Here is an 8,348-nt window from a genome sequence, read left to right as displayed (position 1 = left end):
ACAGGTGGTATGAATAAGCAGTAGCAACGGCAACGACACCGGAAAAGTGCTTTGCCCGGGACGATAAACAAGCAGTAGTAATGTAGCAATGAGTAACGCGAGTAAAACAATAAACAAGCAGCGATAGCGATATTTAGGAACAAGGCCTAGGGAATAGACTTTCACTAGTGGACACTCTCAACATTGATCACATAACGTAACGAGATAAATGCATACTCTACACTTTTGTTGGATGATGAACACATTGCGTAGGATTACACGAACCCTCAATGCCGGAGTTAACAAGCTCCACAATAATGCTCATATTTTAGTAACCTTTAGTGTAAGATAGATCGAAAGACTAAACCAAGTACTAGCATAGCATGCACACTTGTCACCTTCATGCATATGTAGGAGGAATAGATCACATCAATATTATCATAGCAATAGTTAACTTCGCAATCTACAAGAGATCATGATCATAGCATAAACCAAGTACTAACACGGTGCACACACTTGTCACCTTTGCACACGTGCGGGAGGAATAAAACTACTTTAATAACACATCACTAGAGTAGCACATAGATAAATTGTGATACAAAACATATTGCAATCTTAAAGAGATATAAATAAGCACCTCACTATGCCATTCAACATTGAGTAAGTATTCTGTGAAATATGGCCTAAGAGACCCACACGGTGCACACACTCGTCACCTTTACACACGTGGGACTAGGAGTCTCCGGAGATCACATAAGTAAAACTCACTTGACTAGCATAATGACATCTAGATTACAAGCATCATCATATGAATCTCAATCATGTAAGGCAGCTCATGAGATTATTGTATTGAAGCACATAGGAGAGAGATGAACCACATAGCTACCGGTACAGCCCCGAGCCTCGATGGAGAACTACTCCCTCCTCATGGGAGCAGCAGCGATGATGAAGATGGCGGTGGAGATGGCAGCGGTGTCGATGGAGAAGCCTTCCGGGGGCACTTCCCCGCTCCGGCAGGGTGCCGGAACGGAGACTCCTGTCCCCCGGATCTTGGCTTCGCGATGGCGGCGGCTCCGGAAGGTTTCGTGGTTTTCGTCGAACGCCCCGAGGTTTTTAGGTCGGGGGCTTTATATAGGCGGAGAGGCAGCGCGGAGAGGGCTTACGGGGGGCCCACACCCTAGGGGGCGCCCCCTTGGCCGCGCCGGGGTGTGGTGTGGTGGCCCTGCCCCCCTTCTCCGGCGGTTCTCGTGTGTTCGGATGCTTCCGGTAAAATAGGAACCCGGGCGTTGATTTCGTCCGATTCCGAGAATATTTCGTTACTAGGATTTCGAAACCAAAAACAGCAGAAAACAGGAACTAGCACTTCGGCATCTTGTTAATAGGTTAGTTCCAGAAAATGCACGAATATGACATAAAGTGTGCATATAACATGTAGATAACATCAATAATGTGGCATGGAACACAAGAAATTATCGATACGTTGGAGACGTATCAGACCCGCATGTCATCCTCTATGTACAATAAACTTTCTTTTCTTGGATTTTTTTGGCACCTGATATTTGGTCACTTTCCTTTTTCTTTCGATCTCATGCCGCCTTTGAAACGTTGACTAAGCTGCTGGCTCATGGGTCCCGCATGTCATCCTCTACGACACTAAAAGTTTTCTTTCTTGGAGTTAATTTTGACCCCTAATTTCTGGCTATTTGCCTTTTTCTTTTGATCTCCTGCCCCCTCTGAAACGATGAGGACGCTGTTGGCAGGTCGGTCCCACATGTCATCCTCTATGAACAATAAAAGTTTCCTTTGATGGATTTATTTTGAACCCCTAATCAATTTCTGGATATTTCCTTTTTTTCTTTTGATCCCCTGCCGCCTTGAAATCGCTGAGGATGCTGCTGCCTCATGGGTCCCGCATGTCATCCTCTCAGAACGGTAAATGTTTCTTTTCTTGGATTTTGTTGACCAAACGATTTTTGGCTAATTTTTTCTTTCGATCTCCTGCAGCCTTTAAAACGTTGAGGAAGTTGCTGGCTCACGGGTCCCACATGTCAGCCTCTATGAACAATAAACGCTGAGGATGCTGCTGCCTCATGGGTCCCGCATGTCATCCTCTTATAACGAAAATGTTTCTTTTCTTGGATTTTTACCAACATATTTTTTGGTTTATTTTTTTTCTTTCCATCCCCTGCCGCCTTTAAAACGTTGACGACGCTGCTGGCTCATGGGTCCCCGATGTCAGCCTCCCCGTACAACAAACATTTGATATCTTGATTATTTTGCAGACAATAAACAGTGTATTGCGCTCTGAGCTATTTCAAACGGATAAATTAAATCTTTATTTTTACATAAACAAACTTATATGTTGAATCTCCTTGTTTTTTTTTTGTTTTTGCGAAGCATAGGACTTTCCTGTTTTTTTTAGAAAATTCTGAACTTTCCTATTTTGGAGTGGGCTGAAATTGTACGAGTCAAAAGGCCAAGCAGGATAGTTCGAAGGCCCAGATGTCCAGATGCGGCCCAATTGAAATCTTTCTTCTTGGATTTTTTTTCACCCCCTCATTTCTGGCTACTTCATTTTTATTTTGGTCCTGTGCCCCCTTGGAAACGTTGAGACCGCTGCTGCAAAATGGGACCCGCATGTCATCCTCTATGTACTATAAAACTTTCTTTTCTTGAATTATTTTTGGCTCCTGATATTTGGTCACTTGCCTTTTTCTTTCGATCCCATGCAGCCTCTCAAACGGTGAGACCGCGGCTGCTAAATGGGACCCGCATGTCACCCTCTATGTACAATCAAGTTTCTTTTCTTGAATTATTTTTGGCTCCTGATATTTGGTCACTTGCCTTTTTGTTTCGATCTCATGCCACGTTTGAAACGTTGAGGATGGCTCATGGGACCCGCATGTCATCCTCTATGTGCTATAAAAGTTTATTTTCTTTATTTTTTTTGACCCTCTGATTTTTGGCTATTTCCTTTTTCTTTTGATCCCCTGCCGCCTTGGAAACATTGGGTAAGCTGCTGACTCATGGGACCCGCATGTCATCCTCTATGTACAATCAACTTTCTTTTTCTTTTGATCTCAAGACGCATTTGAAACGTTGAGACCGCTGCTGCTAAATGGGACCCGCATGTCATCCTCTATGTACAATAAAGTTTCTTTTCTTGGATTATCTTTGGCTCCTGATATTTTGTCACTTGCCTTTTTCTTTCGATCTCATGTCGCCTTTGAAACGTTGAGTAAGCTTCGGGCTCATGGGTCCCGCATGTCATCCTCTACGAACAATAAAAGTTTTCTTTCTTGGAGTTATTTTTGACCCCTAATTTCTGGCTATTTGCCTTTCTCTTTTGATCTCCTGCCCCCTTTGAAACGATGAGGACGCTGTTGGCAGGTCGGTCCCACATGTCATCCTCTATGAACATTAAAAGTTTCTCACATGGCTCCTGATATTTGGTCACTTGCCTTTTTCTTGCGATCTCATGCCACGTTTGAAACGTTGAGGAACCTGCAGGCTCATGGGACCCGCATTTCATCCTCTATGTACAATAAAACTTTCTTTTCTTGGATTTTTTTGGCACCTCATATTTGGTCACTTGCCTTTTTCTTTCGATCCCTTGCCGCCTCTCAAACGGTGATACCGCTGCTCCTTAAATGGGACCCGCATGTCATTCTCTATGTACAATCAAGTTTCTTTTCTTGAATTATTTTTGGATCCTGATATTTGGTCACTTGCCTATTTCTTTCGATCTCATGCCACGTTTGAAACGTTGAGGAACCTTCTGGCTCATGGGACCCGCATGTCATCCTCTATGTACTACAAAAGTTCATTTTCTTGGTTTTTTTTCACCCTCTGATTTTTGGCTATTTCCTATTTCTTTTGATCCCCTGCCGCCTTTGAAAGTTGAGGACTACGATGCCTCATAGGTCCCACATGTCAGCTCTGTATGAACGATAAAGCTTTCCTTTCTTGGAGTTTTTTGTACCCCCTAATTTCACGGCTACTTTCTTTTTCTTTTGATCTCAAGCCGCATTTGAAACGTTGGGACAGACTGCTGCAAAATGGGACCCGCATGTCATCCTCTATGTACAATAAAAGTTTCTTTTCTTGGATTATGTTTCACCCTCTAATTTTTGGTCACTTGCCTTTTTCTTTCGATCTCATGCCGCCTTTGAAAACGTTGAGGAACCTGCTGGCTCATGGGACCCGCATATCATCCTCCATGTGCTATAAAAGTTTATTTTCTTGGATTTTTTTCACCCTCTGATTTTTGGCTATTTCTTTTTTCTTTTGATCCCCTGCCGCCTTGGAAACGTTGAGTAAGCTGCTGACTCATGGGACCCGCATGTCATCCTCTATGTACAATCAACTTTCTTTTTCTTTTGATCTCAAGCCGCATTTGAAACGTTGAGACCGCTGCTGCTAAATGGGACCCGCATGTCATTCTCTATGTACAATAAAGTTTCTTTTCTTGGATTATCTTTGGTTCCTGATATTTTGTCACTTGCCTTTTTCTTTCGATCTCATGCCGCCATTGAAACGTTGAGTAAGCTGCTGGCTCATGGGTCCCGCATGTCATCCTCTACAAACAATAAAAGTTTCCTTTCTTGGAGTTATTTTTGACCCCTAATTTCTGGCTACTTCTTTTTTCTTTTGATCCCCTGCCGCCATTGAAACAATGAGGATTCTGCTGGCTCATGGGTCCAACATGTCAGCCTCTATGAACAATAAACCTTCCCTTTCTTGGAGTTATTTTGACCTCTAATTTCTGGCTATTTTGCCTTTTTTTAAAATCATGTGTCGCCTTGGAAACGTTGAGGATGCTGCTGCCTCATGGGTCCCGCATGTCATCCTCTCAGAACGATAAATGTTTCTTTTTTTGGAAAAAATTTCAACTGATTTTTGGTTTATTTTTTTCTTTCGATCCTCTGCCGTCTTTAAAATGTTGACGACGCTGCTGGCTCATGGATCCCCGATGTCAGCCTCCCCGTACAAGAAAACATGTGATATCTTGACTATTATGCAGACATAAACAGTGTATTTCTCTCTGAGCTATTTCAAACGAATAAATTAAATCTTTATTTTTACATAAACAAACTTATATGTTGAATCTCCTTGTTTTTTGTTTTTGCGAAGCATAGGACTCTCCTGTTTTTTTATAGAAAAAACCGAACTTTCCTGTTTTGGAGTGGGCTGAAATTGTACGAGTCAAAAGGCCCAGTAGGATAGTTCGAAGGCCCAGACGGCCAGATGCAGCCCAATTGAAATCTTTCTTTTCTTGGATTTTTTTCACCCCCTGATTTCTGGCTACTTCATTTTTCTTTTGGTCCCGTGCCGCCTTGGAAAGGTTGAGACCGCTGCTGCAAAATGGGACCCGCATGTCATCCTCTATGTACAATAAAATTTCTTTTCTTGGATTATTTTTGGCACTCATGGGTCCCGCATGTCATCCTCTATGAACCAAAATTCTTTCTATTCTTGGATTTTTTTGACCCCCTAATTTCTGGCTACTTCCTTTTTTCTTTTGATCCCTTGCCGCCTTGGAAACGTTGAGACCGCTGCTGCTAAATGGGACCCGCATGTCATCCTCTATGTGCAATCAACTTTCTTTTCTTGGAGTTTTTTTGGCACCTCATATTTGGTCACTTGCCTTTTTCTTTCGATCCCCTGCCGCCTCTCAAACGGTGATACCGCTGCTGCTAAACGGGACCCGCATGTCATCCTCTATGTACTATCAAGTTTCTTTTCTTGAATTATTTTTGGCTCCTGATATTTGGTCACTTGCCTTTTTCTTTCGATCCTGTGCAGCCTCTCAAACGGTGATACCGCTGCTGCTAAATGGGACCCGCATGTCATCCTCTATGTACTATCAAGTTTCTTTTCTTGGATTATCTTTGGCTCCTGATATTTTGTCACTTGCCTTTTTCTTTCGATCTCATGCCGCCTTTGAAACGTTAAGGACCCCGCTGGCTCATGGGACCCACATGTCAGCCTCCGTGAACAATAAACCTTTCCTTTGTTGGATTTATTTTTGTCCCCTAATTTCTGGCTATTTGCCTTTTTTTCGATCCCCTGTCGCCATAGAAACAATGAGGACGCTGCTGTAAAATGGGTCCCAGATGTCATCCTCTCGGAACGTTGAGGATGCTGCTGCAAATGGGTCTCATATGTCAGCCTCAATGTACAATGAACGTTTCCTTTATTGAATTATTTTTGGCCCCTGGTTTATGGCTAATTGGCTTTTTCTTTGGAACCCCTGCAGCCTTTGAAAAGTCGAGGACGCTGCTGGAAAATGGGTCCCATATGTCATACTCTTTGAACGACAAACGTTTCCTTTCTTTCATTATTTTTGGCCCCCAAATTTCTGCCTACTTGGCTTTTTCTTTGGATCCCCTGCCGTCTTCGAAAATTTGAGGCCGATGCCGCAAATTGGGTCCCATATGTCATCCTCTCTGAACAAAATTTTGCTTTCTTGGATTTTGTTGACTCCTGATTTCTGGCTACTTGGCTACTTGGATTTTTTTTTGGGTCCCATATGTCAGCCTCCATGTAGACGAAATGTGTCATATCTCAGATATACTATATGGTTCAAAACGTTGAACTGGTTCACGACGGGTTTAACTTTATTTTGCAGACTTCAATACAATCTCTATCGCTCTAAGATCTTCAAGTTGATAGAATAAATCATAAAACTTTTCAGAATTTTAAAATTTCAAAATCTACTTTTTGATAATTTTTTTCCAAAATACAGTGATCCATGCAAGGTATGGAGTGATCAAGATTTTTCACACAGGGTATGGTTTCAAAAATTGCAACCCCCAATAATACAAAAGAAATACTTTAAAAACAACTTGTACGTATAATGTCCCTGTTTTTTTGTGGTGAATCATAGTATCCGTGTTGCATTAGAAAAGGGGCCGAAAGTGTTTGAGTTGCCCGTTTGTAGTTATTGGGCATTATAGTCCGAGTAAGTAGGCCCACATCAATTACCATGTAGACGGCAACCCAAAAGGGGAAATTTTTGCCCAAGCGGGGGAAGGTTGTACTTTTTTTTCTAATTGGTAAGGTTAGCCTCACACACAAAAAATGTCTGGTTACATGGGGCAGTGCTGGAAGCCTGATCGTTACTGAAGGTTGCACATTTGCGCCTAATATGCTTGTCAGCAGGAGGTTAGCTATTTGTTGGAAAACTATGGAAGGGGAGTTTGTTGGTGCATGCATACGTTCGCGAGGAACCAAATGCAGCATTTTGACTTCACCAGACAACTGAACAGCATGTGTTCTTCACAATACAGCCAACACAAGCATTAACTAATGTATACAGATTGAGCCTTCATGTTTAACATAACATTGTGTGTGGAGGAGCCACGCACATAGTATATAAGAGTACCATCATGTTGACCACAAATGCATCATCGAAGAGAGTGGTAAATATACTTATTGACCACCTCTCTACAAAAAATTGGTAATTAGAATCGAACATGAACCACCTTATTTGAGCTGTAATCCATATTGTTCCTCCGGTGGTGCATGATTGCCTTTACACTTGATGACCTTCTCGCAGTTGTCGTGATCAAATACGAGCACCTTCAAGGATCTGGTGTCAATCCTCTTGAATACCGTGAAGTATCCTATCTTCCAGTCATGTGCTTTGACAAACGCTGACCAGCGTGCGTCCATAACAATCTTGCCATCTTCCTCCTTCAGGCCGACCTCCTAGATGCAATCGGTGGATATCTTCATCTTGATGGTCTCTGGCCACAAACCTTCAAACCAGGGCTTAAAAGCACTGGGGATGAGCCATTCCAGTAACTTGCAGAAGCTGCCAGGGCGGGTCTGCTCCACCGGCGTTTGGTGGCCTCGATCATCGTGGCAGCTCCCTTTTTTCGAAGATGAGCTCTCTACAAGCTTGATCTAGTTGCCTGAACAATGCAACAACAAAAATGGACCCAAATGGTATACTTATGAAGCCCACAATCTGAACATTATGCCTCTGGATCTAGTTTGGCTAATTCGTAGGAACGGTATATCAGCTTCAACTCATAAAACTGGGAAAAAACTAAGCAACAGGAATAGAACTATAGATAGCATGGCATGGTGGATGCATATCCCATGTTTGCAAATAGTTTGTGGGTAGCCCACACTTGCAAGTTCATATCAACAATTATTTTCCCCGGAAATTATTGTATTGCAATTTCGACGATTCGCACTTGATCATACTTTTCATCGGCTGCCCAGTTTGGCCGACCGGTTTGTTTATTCGCTAGTGTCCTCCTTCCTCGACACCCAAGTCCATCATCATGGGCACCGACAAGGTGTAATATAAGATATATGCCACAAAAATAATACGTAGGATTGATAATGAAAATAAG

This window comes from Lolium rigidum, chromosome 4, assembly GCF_022539505.1.
Source record: "Lolium rigidum isolate FL_2022 chromosome 4, APGP_CSIRO_Lrig_0.1, whole genome shotgun sequence".
Lineage (NCBI taxonomy): Eukaryota > Viridiplantae > Streptophyta > Magnoliopsida > Poales > Poaceae > Lolium > Lolium rigidum.
The sequence above is the reverse complement of the archived record's forward strand: the minus strand, read 5'-3'. Positions refer to the sequence as shown.